The 15549-nt window shown below is 45.2% G+C and overlaps 1 long non-coding RNA gene and 2 other non-coding genes across 3 annotated transcripts; 2 read left to right on the top strand and 1 right to left on the bottom strand.

Moving 5' to 3' along the window:
* Nucleotides 1-2842: 2842 nt before the first annotated feature.
* On the bottom strand, nucleotides 2843-8673 carry LOC115859842 (uncharacterized). Its single transcript, XR_009559448.2, has 3 exons — nucleotides 8633-8673; nucleotides 8226-8313; nucleotides 2843-3085 (listed from the first exon to the last, which is right to left on the bottom strand). It is a non-coding gene; the product is annotated as an uncharacterized lncRNA (long non-coding RNA).
* Nucleotides 8674-9018: 345 nt separating this feature from the next.
* On the top strand, nucleotides 9019-9182 carry LOC115859977 (U1 spliceosomal RNA). Its single transcript, XR_004042293.1, has one exon. It is a non-coding gene; the product is annotated as a U1 spliceosomal RNA (small nuclear RNA).
* Nucleotides 9183-10259: 1077 nt separating this feature from the next.
* Nucleotides 10260-10331, top strand: TRNAQ-CUG (transfer RNA glutamine (anticodon CUG)). Its single transcript has one exon. It is a non-coding gene; the product is annotated as a tRNA-Gln (tRNA).
* Nucleotides 10332-15549: the final 5218 nt, after the last annotated feature.

Raw genomic sequence — 15549 nt, 5'->3', positions numbered from 1 at the left:
CTTCCTACAACAGGCTGCTTCTATATATGCCTGTTTCATACTAAGCATTTCCTTTCCTGGGAGATTGCAAAAGCCATCCTTTTGCTCCAAAGTGAATTGGAGAGTGAACTGGCCCCTGAAGAGGGAGTGGTAGGATCCGGCCACCTGGTGTGCAGTGGATTTGAGCAGAGATATGACCACAGGAGGTGGTGGGAAGCTTTTCCAACCTGGTGGCCCCAGTTGCTCCTCCAGACCTCAGCGCGTCCCCTCAGCTCATCCTCGTGACAGGCTCTCAGCGTGCTCCTGGCTTCTGTCACCACTCAGATCCCTCTCCAGCCTCCGTTAGCCACCAGCAGTGCCTGATAATGGAGTCTTACTTTGACTGTGGTATTTTGGCCTCCAGGCGAAATCCCTAAGGGCTCTGCCATGCACTCCAGTCCTGTGACCCTTGCCTTCCAGGAGCCATCAGAGGCAAGAAGCGAAGCCACCAGAGGTCCTTAAAACTGCAGGAAGGATGGGCTGCCCCCCTTCTTCACAGCTCCCTGTCTGCTGAGGAGGATCTGGGCCCCACTCCTCCACACCTGCTGGAGGGTCTGGAAGGAGTCACAGATGTGGCCTGGTGGGGCAGGGCGAAAGGCAGAGAGAGGGCCTCTCCTGCAGTTGAGGAATAACCAGCCAAGGTCCACCGGGCCCAGCACTAAGCAAAACAGGCACAGTTTGTAGAAGACCTTGTGGCACTGCTTCTGAACGCCCCAGGGGCTTGGGAACCAGCAACAGCACATTTCTCACCTCATCCTCTGAGGGTCAACTCAGGGGAAATAGGACCTGCTTCCCAGCAATGGAGCATGTGGTCCCCACACTGGAGTTCCACGGCAGATCGAAAAGCTCAGGACTCAGCAGCGGTGCCCTGCAGGACAGTGTTGGCAGGGGCCCCACGACCTGACCCGGGGCCAGCACAGCTGGGTCACAGGCTGGGCATTGGTCTACACTGCAGCACCTGAGTTCTTTGAATCCACGTGGTGAGAGCAGTGACTCCCAGATGCTATCTTATGCTTAGCCTAGACCTCCTATTTCTATTCTTTTATGATCTCCAAGAAGTGTACTGACGTCTCTCTAAGTATGGTGTCTTGTTTTGTCATCCTAACTTCACCCTGTGATTTGGGGACTAATGGCCACACCAAGCTCATTGGAAGTCTTGTGTAAAGCAAACCAGTGATCATTTTTAAGTGACATGTGTGAGGTTCCCAGTTGTGCTAAAGCCTAATCTGTGTCTTCACAGTGCTTAGAACGTGATTATGTGTGTATAAATGTATAATATATATTTATATGTGTTGCTATAGTGATATGTTAACGGCCAACATAACTGACGGAGAGGGTCAGTGTGAGGAAATGAAAGTCCTTCTGGTGGCTATTAAAGGGAAATGTATATAAAGAGATAAAAAGTTTTCACTACCTATTTTGTTTCCCATTTCTGCACCAGTCCTTAGACTGAGCGGGTGAGAATAGGAAAGACAAACTGTCACGAAGAGCTCACCTCACTGTCTAATGCTTGAAGTCTAAGTTTAAAAGAATGATTTACTCTCCTGTCATTTTGTAAAAATCTCCAGTCTAAAAATATAAAAGGGTAGTTCTTACATTTAGAGTGCCTTAGAATCAGCTGTGGAGATTACAGAAGCTACTTCCTGGGCTCCAATCCCAAGAGATTTCATCGGCGTGGGGCCCTAGAGTCTACATTTTTCACATAAACACAAGCAGATGTTTCTGATGCAGGTGGGCTACAGATCACAGTTTAAAACACATTGCTCGATAACACTGAATCAAAATTATAAATACATTTCTTTTCCTTTAATTAAGAAACTTTAACTGAAAAGTGTTTAAGTCACACCATAAATGTTGACGTAACGAACTTAAGATCTTCCTTTGGGAAAAGACCTTAGTTATGTTCTTTTGCATTCCAGAATTAAAATAAAGCTATCATTCCACAATTATACCCTAGAGGTAATAATAAATTAAAACAAACAACAACACAAACAAAAAATTCAACCACGATCACAACCACCAACAACAATAACAAACACATCCATCAACAGACTCAGGTCTGAGATAGAAACATGCCCCACTTTCATAGTAGATGAAGTGACCTCAACTTCTGCTTTTACACTTGGTTGTTTAAGCATTTTCCATGAGTGCCTTTGGCTGTCAATAAAGAGGATCTCACTGACAGAATCAGCAGAATGGATGAAAAGTCAGCCAAACTATGAAGTATTACTTAAAGACAAAGTAGGAAAATTTGAGGGCCTCTTGCTCTGCAGTTATTCAAGCATCCCAGCAATTCTTCCTAAATCCAGTGGAGAACTCAAATATTGCTTCTAAGAACTCCATTTTATGGACATAACATTTATGAAAGCAACAACATGAATCATACAGATCTCAGAGCTCGTCAGGATCAAGTCACAAATTACTTATGGGGAAAATTCCCAATAGCCATTCTTGTGTTTCACCCTTTGAAATGTAGTTCTTTACCCTATTAAAGAAGTTGCAAAAAATGTATCTTTGGAATGGAAGATATTTAATATTTAACTTTTCATAACTTACATTCTTTTCCTCTTTATGTCAGAAACAGAACTCATTCTTAAAAATAAAATCAACCTGCATGACCACCAATGTCTTCCAACTTGCCATAATTCAAATGAGAACCATGTCGGGTCCTGTGCAGGAAATAGGGTGAGCCCTTTAGGAAAAAAAATGGAAAGGAAGAAAGATGGCAGGTACCTAATGTAATGCTTCAAACATGTACAAACATCTTTTTAAAATAAATTTATTTTATTTATTTATTTATTTTACTTATTTATTTTTGGCTGCTTTGGGTCTTCGTTGCTGCATGGGCTTTCTCTAGTTGCGGCGAGTGGGGGCTACTCTTCATTGCGGTGCGAGGACTTCTCATTGCGGTGGCTTCTCTTGTTGCAGAGCATGAGCTCTAGGTGCACGGGCTTCAGTAGTTGTGGCTCGCGGGCTCTATAGCACAGGCTCATTAGTTGTGGCACACGAACTTAGTTGCTCCGCGGCATGTGTGATCTTCCCGGACCAGGGCTCGAACCCGTGTCCCCTGCATTGGCAGGCAGATTCTTAACCACTGTGCCACCAGGGAAGCCCAAACATGTACAAATATCTCTTGATCTGTCAACCTAAGACAGGCAAACAACCTGTAGAATTTATACAGGGTTTATTATATCCCCCAGATCTTATTACTGCTAAAGTGAATATGCTAGACATTTACTGAATTGGTTTTCTATTTCTGCTGTAACAAGTGACCATAACTTTAGTGTCTTAAAAGAACACACTTTTATTATATTACAATTCTGTAGGTTAGGAGTCCAACAAAGATCTCACTGGACTAAAATCAAGGGGTCAACAGAACTGCTTTACCTTCTGGAGGCTGTAAGGGATAATCTCTTTCCTTGCTTTCCTAGCAAGTTTTTAGACGTCTCCCACATTCTTTGGCTTTTGACCCCTTCCTACAACTTCAAAACCAGAACAGCAGGTAGAGTCCTTCTAATTTCACACCATTTTGACCTTTTCTGCCTCTCAATTCTAAGGCCCCATGTAATTTCATGGGGCCCACCTGAATGGCCCAAGATAATCTCATCACAAGGTCTTTACCCGAATCACATCTGCAAAGTTGCCTTTCCTATGTGGTGTAATATATGAACAGGTGGGGGAATTACAGCAGGCACATCCTGGGGGAGACAGTATTATTCTGCTGGTCACAAAACTATTAACTCAGATGCCAACTAATATTGGAACTATGAAGAACAGAACTTCTCTAATTTCAACAAAGTTTAGTTAAAATAAGACACTATCTGAAGGCACAATCTAGACCAGTGAATCAAGATAAAGTCAGCTTAGAACCCTAGGAGTGCTTCACTGCTGTCCATAAAATTGCACAAGTACTAGTCTCTTTAGATCTTTTTTTTTTTTTTTTTCCCAAAGAGTGGCCTTTTCCCCCCTCCAAGGCTGACTCTGATGGTAGAAATCTCATCGGAGACAAAGAGTGCGTGGTGGAGGAGGTGAAGGTGGTGGTAGAGTCGGTGCACCTGGGATGCCACTAACTTCTCACTATGAACTTTCAGCTGGTCTCCGTGGAACAGATGGGAGGGTTTTCTCAGACCCACCCTTGCATGAACAGAGGGATCCTTGTGTGCCTTCGCCAGGCGGCCAGGAAGGGGAGCCACAGTCCTTCCCTTGGAACTTGCCTTGTAAACAAGGCAGGCACCAAGATATTAACTTGTCCGGAATCTTGTGGACCAGATGTCAGCAATCCATGTCCAGAGCTTCCTGACTTTTGGCCACACATCCCCGGGGTCGGCCTAGGGCCCGTGCTGCCTGGGTTGGCTGTGGAGGATGAGCTCCTCAGGCAGAGCCATCTTGCTCTGTCTCCTCCAAACCAGGTTCTGACCAGAGAGCAACGTGTTTGTGTTTCTCAGGCTGGTGGAAGATACTCCCTCGTCGTCCTCTCAGACTGGGGCAGTCCCTTCCCATGTTGGCCTGCTCTGGGGGTCGGGGGGAAGGGATGGGAGGATGGGAGCAAGAGGGGCAGGAACAAGAAGGAGGAGTGGGAACAAAAAAGCCTGGGGAGAAGATAGGGGAGGATGGCGAGGAAGGGGGAGGCGGAAGCTGAGGAAGAATAAGGAGGATGATGGCCAGAGCGTGAATGCCATGGAGGTTCTAGCCTCTGGTCCCGGAATGGCAGCTGCCCTCTCTTGAACTTCCCCTGACCTCATGCTGGACACACACACACCCCAGCCTCCCCTCTCATCCTCCAGACTCCTTTATCCCCACAAGAGCAGCCTCCCATGCCTTGATTCTGGGGATCTTTCCTTTCTCCCTAGGTTTCCCCAGAGCTAGGCACAGATCCCTTACCAGTAGCCAAACCCTGGTCTGTGGTTCTGGAGAGTCCAAAGCACGGAAATCTCTCCTGAGAAAAGGAAATGCAGGCCACATGGGGTCACGGGGTCACTCTGCAGAATCTCAGTCCAGCTGTCCAAGTCATGCTAGGTTGAAATTTGGGAAGATGTCAAACTCATTCAAAAGAAATTCTAAGAAGATCCTTGGTGCAGGTCATTGCTACATGTGGCAAATTATGCTATTGAAATCCTAAACCAGGTGATCAATCCTTATTCCAAAGTCATGGATCACCCTTAAGAAGGGCAAAGCAGGTGGTGAGTGCTAATTACAAGAAATGAACAAAACTGGGGCAGATCCCAGAAAGGACCACGTAGGAGAAGCTGCTTAGGCCAATGGCTAAGCGACCATCTTTATTAGTCAGCTTGGGTTTCCAGAAAAATATACTATAGACAGGGTGGCTTAACCAGAAATCTGTTTTCACACATTCTGGAGACTGGAAGTCCAAGATCAAGATTGGAAGTTCCTGCCAATTCAGTTTCTGCTGCGAGCTCTCTTCCTGGCTTGTAGACAGCAGATGCCTCGCTGGGTCTTCACATGGCCTTTTCTCCTTGCTTGAGCTGGGATAGGGCAGGACCCAAGCTCTCTTCATTTAAGGACATTAATCCTGTCAGATCAGGGCTCCAAGCTTATGACCTCATTTAATCTTAATTACTTCCTTAAAGGCCCCTTCTCCAAATACAGCCCCACAGGGATTAGGGTTCAAGATATGAATTTGGGGGGCGGGTGGTGGAACACATACATTCAGTTCCTAACACCCTCTCCAGCCTCCTCCTCCCATGAAGGCGTTTGCAGCTCTCAGCTCTGGTCCCTGGGAACTTCCCAGGCACTGGGGCCTCAGATTCCTCTCCCCACAGACTTTCTCCTTCTCTCTCTCTGACTCAAATGCCTCAACACGGGGCACGGCTGTTGACTGGCTGACACTCAAAGGCAGTGGACTCAGTTGCTTTCACCTGGCTTTCAGAAGAGAGAGGCCACCACTGACTGATATGTTTGCAGAAATGTGTTCACTGAGGAGACTGGCTGTGGCGGCAGAATAATGCTTCCCCAAAGATGTCCACATCCTGGTCCCTGGAATTTGTGAACATGTTACTTGACATGGCAAGAGAGACTTTGCAGGTGTGATTAAATTAAGGACCTTGAGATGGGGAGATTATCCTGGAGGGTCCAATGGAATCACAAGGGTCCATATAAGTGAAAGAGGGAGGAAGATTTGGTCTCAGAATAATGCATTGTGAGAATAACCTGATCAGCTGTGACTGGCTATGAAGATGGAAGGGGGCTGTGAGAGTAGAATGTGGGCATCTTCAAGAGGCTGGAAAAGGCAAAGAAAGAGATTCTCCCCTAGAGCCTCCAGAAAGAACCTCACCTCCACTGTCAGATTGATTTTAGCCCAGTGAGATGCATCTTGGACTTCTGATCTCCAGAACCATAAGATAAAAAATGTGTGTTGTTTTAAGTCACTAAGTGTGTGGTAATGTGTTACAATAGCAACAGGAAACTCCTACAGTGGACACTGGTAGATAGAGAGGATTTAAAAACCACTTCTGGTGGTTATTTGTTACCATGGCTTTAGAACAATTACTCTATCCCCAGAAATGTGAACTTTCAAACTTTTCAATTCTCAGCGTAGATAATGTAAATAATACTGAGTGATATATCAACCATCACCATATAAGGAGTCGAAACCCTCACCCTGTGCTCAGGGTAAAAGTCTAACACCATCCAAAACTGGGTGTTCATGGGTGTATGGTTGGGACAGGGTAGCAGGGGCTTCAGAACTGGATTTATAATGCTCCCCACAGGGCTGGCTACAGGGTGTTGGGCACAGGAGGGTCTTTTGTCATATCTAGGCCATCTAGTATCTGAGCCCCCTTTGTTTGTATGAGAAACTTCCCACATTCTGCAACTTTTAAGGATCACGCACTCGCTGACTTAGTTTTCCTAGGGGCTAAGATGTGGGTCTATTACCAAGAGCTGGCCAATCCCCATCAGCAACAGCTACTCCAGCATTTGACAGGAGTTGAGAGACACAAGGAGTAGGCCCTGGGGAAATTTTTTCTGTCCCCTGCAACAGAAGAATCTCCCTACCTCAAGATCCTTAGTTTAACACCGACCAGGTGCAGCAGAAGTCATGGAGTCATTGGCAGTGTCTAGTGTCCAGGGCCAGTAGTGTCACCTGTGCAAAGCTACAGGGTCTGTCACTCAGCAGGGGGCACTAGTGTCCTTCCCATTTGGTCTGTGTGCTCCCTTCCATTGGCCTTTCGTATTCTTCCCTGTTTGTACAGTCTGGTTCTCCAGTTTGCTGGAGATTCTCTGAGCTATTACTATCCCTGGAATAAAGTATGTTTCAGATGAAACGAGCCAGAGCTTATTTCTGATGGCTGCAGAGAGGAAAAGGAGGGGAAAGAGGGAAAGCAGGGGGAAGAAAGAAAGCTTCTTCCTGGAAGTTGGCTGAGCGCTGAGTTCCTTTGCTGTCAGCTCCAGGATTCTCCGGAAGAGTCAGCTTCCCCCTTAAGCCAAAGGCTGTAGTGGGATAACTGAGGACATGGAAAGGAGACGTGACCCATGAGCCCCCCCCCCAGCAAACTGGGGGCTGGCGAATAAGCCAGAACTGCAAACAGTCCTGATTGCTTTGAGCGCCACCCCCCGGCAAACTGGGGGCCTGCGAATAAGCCAGAGTTGTGAACAGTTCTGAATGCTTCGAGCGCACCCCCGGCAAACCGGGGGCCTGCAAAAGAAGCATTGAGTGCTTTGGGCACTGATCCATGAGATGTCCTCAGTATAATCAGAGTGGTGGGAACGCAAGGAAATGTCCTTGTGCTACTTCAGTATAATCAAAATAATGGTGGGAACTTTGTGCTGTTCTTGCGCTCAAGGACGAAGCACGGCAGGTACTCACGAAAGCCAATTATTGCTTGTATAATTAATAAAAACATAGGTTGCTGCTTTGGCACTTCTGAAATGTTAAGAAAACAAGTCTTAAAGTGTAAACCTAGATAATGCTTTAATAAAAGTTACCACAGCAGGACAGACGGCGCTGTTTTGCCTGAGCGAGCGGCAGCCCTCTACTGCTGTGCTTTGGCACAATTCATCTCGTGTAATGAGCTTACTTTCGGCCCTGTCCTAAGAAACTACAACAAAAGGCACCCTCAAGAATCAAGTTACGCCACTCCTTGCTCTCTGGTCTGAAAACACAAGTTGCCTGCTTTCGGCAGTCTCCCCGCTCCCCGCCCTCAGGTCTAACCCAGTCTTACCCAGTAAGAGAAAACAAACAAACAAACCTCACTCTTCAAGCAAACACGTCATCTTTCTATCCTTTATCATCCCTTGGTCATCAGCTTCTTTTTCAGAATCTTCATTTCTTGTATTCTGTATGGTGGGGAAAGGAAAAACATGGTCCCTGGGATACCATGAGAATGAAGTAGGAAAGACGTGCACAGACGATACACCGAGTAGCACTCTGAGATGTAACCCTGAATCTGTATGTTTATACACAAAACACATACATAAATATATACTTGTATCCATTGTTTTACAACTTCTTTACTACTTAAAAAATTTTTGGATCAGCGTAACACACGATCCCAGAATTCCTTTCCCCGGCGTGTAACACAGGACAAAAGGTAAGAATTCGAGGAGGCTGGCAAAATCCGGCTGTATCTCAGATAAAGGGTAAGAGGCGTGTTACCTCGGCTTGGTGGGCTCCCGAAGTGGGCGGCCATGGTGACGTCACTTCCCCCTTCAGCAGCCGGCCCGCCCATTGGTCATCTCGGCAGGGCGGGGACAGGGCGGGGGTTGGAGGAGAAAAGCCGCCTAAGCCGTCAGGAATGGGGCTCGGCTTATGTAAATCTTGCAGCTTATGGGTACAATTCGCCGCGAGCCACTTTCCGGGCTGTGGAAGTTTTCCGGAGAAGTTGCTTGGATTTTATTAGCAGAGTTGCTTGGATTTTATTAGCAGAGTAGTTTGGAGGGGCTGAGAGGCGTGGAAGGGGAGGGGGTGCGGAGGGTGGGTGGGGAGCGTGTGTGTACAGTGTAGGCGTCTAAGGCTGTACTGAGTGGCGGAGAAACCAGCTCATACTTACCTGGCAGGGGAGATACCATGATCATTAAGGTGGTTTTCCCAGGAGGAGGCTCACTCATTGCACTGCGAGTGTGCTGACGCCTGCGATTTCTCCAAATGGGAGAAACTCGACTGCATAATTTGTGGTAGTGGGGGACTGCGTGCGCGCTTTCCCCCAGCAATTGGTGTTATAATAAAAGAACTACCTAACTAAACTACACAAAAACTATAATAATCGTTTGAACTGCGGTAGTTTTTTTAGCCCAGTATCTAAGAATGTGTCTACTACTACGGAAAACAGAGATTGGAATTATGGTAACATTACCGAGCCGCCGTGGAACAACGTAGGCCTGTTAGCTATAACTATTGAATTTTCGTGTTTGAAGCTTGTACACTCCAGTAACAGAGAAAATCCTCCCATGCTGCAGACGCTCGCACAGAAAAAAAAGAAACGAACAGAAAAATAAATAAGCTCAAAAGAAATTATTCATAAAGTAAATTTAAATGTAATCTGTGTGAAGTTATGATCGCCTTATGTTTAGTTTCTGCGTTGCAGTAGCGGGTTGTGCGGTTTACTGTTTCCGTGTAATTTTCAGGTCCCCAATATCCTCCCTTCATCTTTCCCCCGTCCCCCGCTTTCTTACTACCGTGGACTCTGGCGGTGTAAAAGCGTTTTTCTACTCGGCCCTGTGATAAACCATTTTCCTGCGTGGGATTTGTTTTCAGTGTGTTTCTGACGCACGATTAGAGCGGTGGTGCTGGCTACCATGTAATCAAACGTTTTCCGGTTCCGATCCGATATTAGCAGAAATAGAACACTTTCTGCTTGAACGAAACTGACAGAGCCCCGCGATCTCAAAAAAAAGAACATCTCACGGCATCTCGAAGTCTGTCTGAGCATGTTCCGACCTTCCAGAGCAGCGGAAGAGAGCAACTGGGAAAAGAGGGGGAAAAAAGTTTTGTGTTCTCGGGGAGGGGGATTTTCTCAGGAGAAAAAACTAGGATCGTTCACAGCGCAGGTGGACGGGGGAGAAGCCCTGAACACATTTCCTCATCGTTCGTTTGGAATGGATTTCGTGTCTTTTAACCAGGTAGAAACCTAAAAGAGACGGCCGCGGGCACGCGAGTCAGGCGCCTCCTGCCATCGCAGGTTCGGGGCGGGATAACGAGAGTGCTCGGCCGGAGGCCGCTCCTGGGTCCCCGGCGCTGTGCGCGGCCTGGCTCAGCGGCGGGAGCAGCAGAGTAGGTGGTAGAGGGTTCCATGGTGTAATGGTGAGCACTCTGGACTCTGAATCCAGCGATCCGAGTTCAAATCTCGGTGGGACCTTTCTCTTTAACTAGAAGAAGGGGATTTTTTTTTTACTCCTCAGATGGGACACGCTTTCCCACTCCCGCGTCCCGGAGCGGGGCGGTCCGTGCGCTCCATACGGACGGGACGGGCAGGTGCGGAGACGAGCCCGCGGCATCTCCGCTGGGCCCCGGCGACTCTGCCCGTCGCTGGCCATCGGAGGCCCCGGGCCAGGCGCGCAGCGACCGAGCCGGTGGCACCCCATCGTTGGGTCACCCTGGGTCGCGGGGGCAAAAAACAGAGGCTGCGCCCACTGCGTCCTGCCCCGCGAGGGGGCTTCGCACCGCACGTCTTGTAACTAACTGCGCGCGTGTCCCTGTGAGTAAAAGGGTCGCGGTGCGGGGCTGTGACGTCGCTGAGCAGCCAGGGTGACAGCGTCTTAGCTTTCGGGTCGAGGTTTCCAGGCCTGGATGGGAAGTACTGTATTGTATTCAGGTGCCCTACCTTATTCCGAATTTTAATTGATTCTATTCCATTTTGTACCGATTTTTTTCAGAATTTCTCACTCCGAAGTCTAAATTGGACAAGGAAAGCCGCTGTTAGGCTAAGATTTGAACCTTGACTCCAGGAGATCTCGTCGTTTCATTCCAAGCTCGGCCAGAAGAAGGAGGAAGGCCAAGGATTCCGGTGTCCGAGGAGAGCAGGGATCCCTGACCCTCCTCCAGCCAGGCCTTTGGGACACTTGCAGATCTTAAGTCAAGGCTAGACTATAGTGAATATGCCTTGTTTGGTTTGATTTGAGTTGGAAACCACATTCATTTTTTATCATTATCAAATTAAATTAATCTTTTAAATGTCACTTCTAGACATTGAAAACACAATGTGACAAATGAACCTGTGTATGCCTTTTGTGGAACAAGCATATGGATAAGAACTCTCCGAAAAGACCATAAAACACAATAATTTATATATACCCCAGGACTGTGACAAAATTTTTAAAACTGCTTTTCTCAGTTGTGTTATTGGCATTGTTGGTAGTTCTTTATTCTTTTGTCTGTATAATGCGGGAAAAAACAAAGGAGACTGTAAAAGATATTGTATTTCTATTACGCCCAGTGTCCTTAAAAACAAAAATACTGGTATTAGAGAAAAGAGATGCAGATGTACGATAGACATTCAATAAAAAGCCTGTAGTTCTGAATTTGAATTGTGAATGTGGATATATGTGAATACATAAATACAAATATGAGTATTTCCTAGCTCTGTCCACTGGAAAGACCTAGAAATAAACCAATTCCAATGAGTATCTTTAGGTTACACAATTTGACTTGAGAATAATGTTTTGCATAAAAAGAAACCAGAGATTCTTAGAGAAATGACTGAGTCCAACTCAGGGGCAGAAAATATTCAGGATGAGACAGAAGAACCTTGTCATACTGATATCAGGAAAGGTCTCAAAGACTATTAGGATCTTATCAAAAGGATGAAGGAGCCAGCTTAAAGTCACTTTCACTGCTGAAAGAGAGGATAATTGGAGTATCAGTAAAGACTATATTGCCATGAATTGAAATACTTCAATGTGTTTGAAACTTTGAATTCATATTAGCACAGGGGAAAAAAAAAAGAAATAAACTAACTGGTGACCACAGAGGATGCTTGGGGAATTGCTCATTAAGCTGCAGTTTTCTTTACAGAGGGTACCACTAAGTAACTAAACAGTATTTAGGGGAAGTTTCTTTTCATAGAAGTGTTCCACTTAAACAATACATGACCACGGAATATCACCCTTTTACTCCACATAACAGTTAATGGATCTAGGCCTTGAAGTCCGAGGGCTGCTAATATTATTAGAAGAGACACACAGGACTTGATGTGCCTCCTGACCAGAGAGCACACACCACTTCTGAGGTAGTCTTGCCAAGATAGCAAATGTGAATCTCATCCGTCTCTGTATCTGCCAGGTCCAAAATAGGGGCCACTAGACACATATGGCTGTTGAACACTTAGAATGTAGCTAGTAGGACTGAGGAAGTGGATTTTAATTATATTTAATTTATAATTCATGTGAATGTAAACTTAAAAGTTGAAGACATGCACAATATTCTATCAAACACAACTTTAAAACTTTGGTAGAATTATATTTCCTTTAATGTGTCGTATTAATTAGCTATGTAGAAGATTATATTTGTATTGTTGTGTGCTTATACTTTTTATTTTTCATTGTGGCTACTAGAAAAATTGTAATTACATATGTGACTTGCATTTTCATTACATTACAGCACTGCTATAGATTCTACCACCAAAAAGAAAGAATGGAGGACAGAAGAAGTGATTAAAGTACAGCCAGTTATACAACTTAGATTGTCAGAATGCTACAGAACAAACAACTCAGTTTCTTCAACAAATGAATGATTAAAAAAAAAAGAAAAAAGGACAGCAAAAGACCAAGAGAGAGCTAGAGCAAGAGTGAGAGAGCAAGAGAGAGAGAGAGGAAGGGAGAAGGAAGGAACAGAGGGAGGAAGGAAGGGAGGGAGGGAGGAAGAAACTGAGGGGAAACATATGTAAAAGACTTAAACACATATCCTACTGATTACAGTTTGTGGATTTTATTTGGATCCCAAGAAAGAATACTAACAAAAACAATAACGGGAAATTTGAACACGATTTTATGATATTAAAGATTTTGAATTAATTTATGAATAATTATAATGCTATGATGATAATACTTTCAAAAAGAGTCCTCATTTAGGGAAACATGCTGAACTAATTACAGATGAAATGTGATGTCTGAGATTTGCTTTGAAGAATATAGGAAAAGGTAAGTGAGTGGATTATAGTAAAACAAGTTCAGCCATAAGTTGGTATTTGTTGATCGTGGCTGACAAAGATGGGGATATTCTGTTATATAATTCTGTCTATTTTGTGTACTATTGAAAATCTGCATTTGAAAAAGAATGATAGGAGAGCACAGGTCTACCTAGGATAATGGCAGCTGAATCTCTCCACATGCATTTCAGAAGGCTAGGGACTAACATAGAGAGTCAAGGACACCACTCAAAACCCTGCCCCAACCAACCAGGGGCCAGAGTGCACTGTGGACTCCAACTGGTTTGTTTTTACCCAGGTCTGGGAGCCACACAGCAGTAGAGGGATCAGCAAAGACTCTGCACATAGAGGAGAGGTCAGAGGGAGGGCATACTCAGGAGGGAACCCTGGTAAAATTACTCACAGAAAGAGTATGTGGATAAACTCAGAGGATGCCTGTGACCTGGTCGACTAAAGCTCTGGTGTCTGGGGAATTGACAGGAAGGGGTTCGACAGTGCAGAGGACCAGAGCATGACAGTCTTGGGGAGGCACAATTACTGGGATCAGGTGTGAGACCAAGCTGAAGGTAACATCCTTTGGATGCTTGTGGTGAAGAAAAAGAATGAAGCAACTGGTAGAAATTAAAGATCCTACTGGAAGAAACAGAATCCCAGAATCAGGAGACACACCATGGCTTTCCCCAAAACCTTACATCTGCTAGAGTAACTACACAAGACAGAGACATCTAGACCTAAGAAATCGACGAAGCCACTCAAAGCACTCATCTGTTCCTACGTAGAATGGCAGTTTCTCATTCAGGTACACCTAGTCATGGTAAAATGAAAATCATACAGCAGACATTTATTCCAAGGTGACAGAAGAAAAAAGAACATAGAGAGTCAAAATTTTCAGCTCATAAAAACGTTCCCTTCAAAATCAATCACACACACACAAAAAAATCAATCACAAAACATAGGAAAAATGTAAAATGGCATCCGTATCTGAATTGTTTCTGAACAAAGCATTTGTAGACACACACACACACACACACACACACAAATACGTGGGGAAAAGCTCCAAAATTTCACATAAGAAATACACAGCACAAAATAGAAGTAGACAAGAAAGAAGAAATGAGAAATTAGAATTGGCAGAGATTAGAAAAAACTGAAGGAACAGAAAATTCTCTGAAAAAGAGGCTAAATGACAAGGTACATAAGGGATATTTATCTAAAATTATAAGGGACATTGAACTAAAAAATGAAAGTATCAAACAGAATAGAAATGAATAAAAGATAATGAGAAAGGATCAGAGAGAAAGTCATAGAGACCTGGGAGAAACAGAACTGGAATGGTCAACTCCTATTAGAGCTAAAAGATTTTTTTAAAAAAGAAAAAATTTCCTGTGAAGTTCCAGACCACCCTTTGCCATCAATGTAAAGAAAACAAGTTTATATTCTACATCTCAACAGAACATAAAAACCGAGACCACATTATTTTAAAAATCAATAAATTCATTGTAGACAAGTCCTTCATATTCAGTGAAGCTGTCCATGTATCAAAGCAATAGAAAACAAGTATTAAATATGCCAAACTTAGGGAGTCCTTACTCCATCATGAGGAATCTTTAAGGATGAACTCCACTCATCAAGAGTTGACTGAGGAAACTTTGAGTTTTGTACAGCTGGTCATCATTGAATATATGTAATTGTAGATTTAAGCCAGTGTGTCATGGGCCCTGCTCTGGGGGCAGCCTGGGCATACCCTCGGGCCTCTGCAGGGAGGCTGCTGGCACTCCCGGGGTGGGGCAGCCATCCTGTGCCACTAGGGGGTCTAAAGGGCCCGGTGGGCCCCTCCTCCAGCTCCTACCGCCGGTTCCCTCATTAAAAAAAAAAAAAAAAGAGGGGGCTTCCCTGGTGGCGCAGTGGTTGAGAGTCCACCTGCCGATGCAGGGGACACGGGTGCGTGCCCCGGTCCGGGAAGATCCCATATGCCGCGGAGCGGCTGGGCCCGTGAGCCATGGCCGCTGAGCCGGCGCGTCCGGAGCCTGTGCTCCGCGACGGGAGAGGCCACAGCACAGAGGCCCGCGTACCACAAAAAAAAAAACTCACCCAGTTTTTATTTTATAATAGCATGAGGCGCGTCCGGAGCCTGTGCTCCGCGACGGGAGAGGCCACAGCACAGAGGCCCGCGTACCACAAAAAAAAAAACTCACCCAGTTTTTATTTTGTAATAGCATGATTTAGAACTACTCAGTAGACCTACACTATTTCACACCATTCGTTTTCTTCTCTCCATCTACTCCAGCACAGATTTCTTTCCCATTGGCCCTAAGGATTTTTTGGTCTTTCTCTGACACTCTCATATAAATAACTTGCCTTCTCAATTAGATTTGTCTGAAGCAATGATTATATTGGATTCTTGTGTATTTCCCTGGGTCTTCATAAATCT

Source organism: Globicephala melas, chromosome 1, assembly GCF_963455315.2.
Source record: "Globicephala melas chromosome 1, mGloMel1.2, whole genome shotgun sequence".
In the NCBI taxonomy this organism is placed as follows: Eukaryota; Metazoa; Chordata; class Mammalia; order Artiodactyla; family Delphinidae; genus Globicephala; species Globicephala melas.
This window is presented reverse-complemented; position numbering and strand designations above follow the sequence as displayed.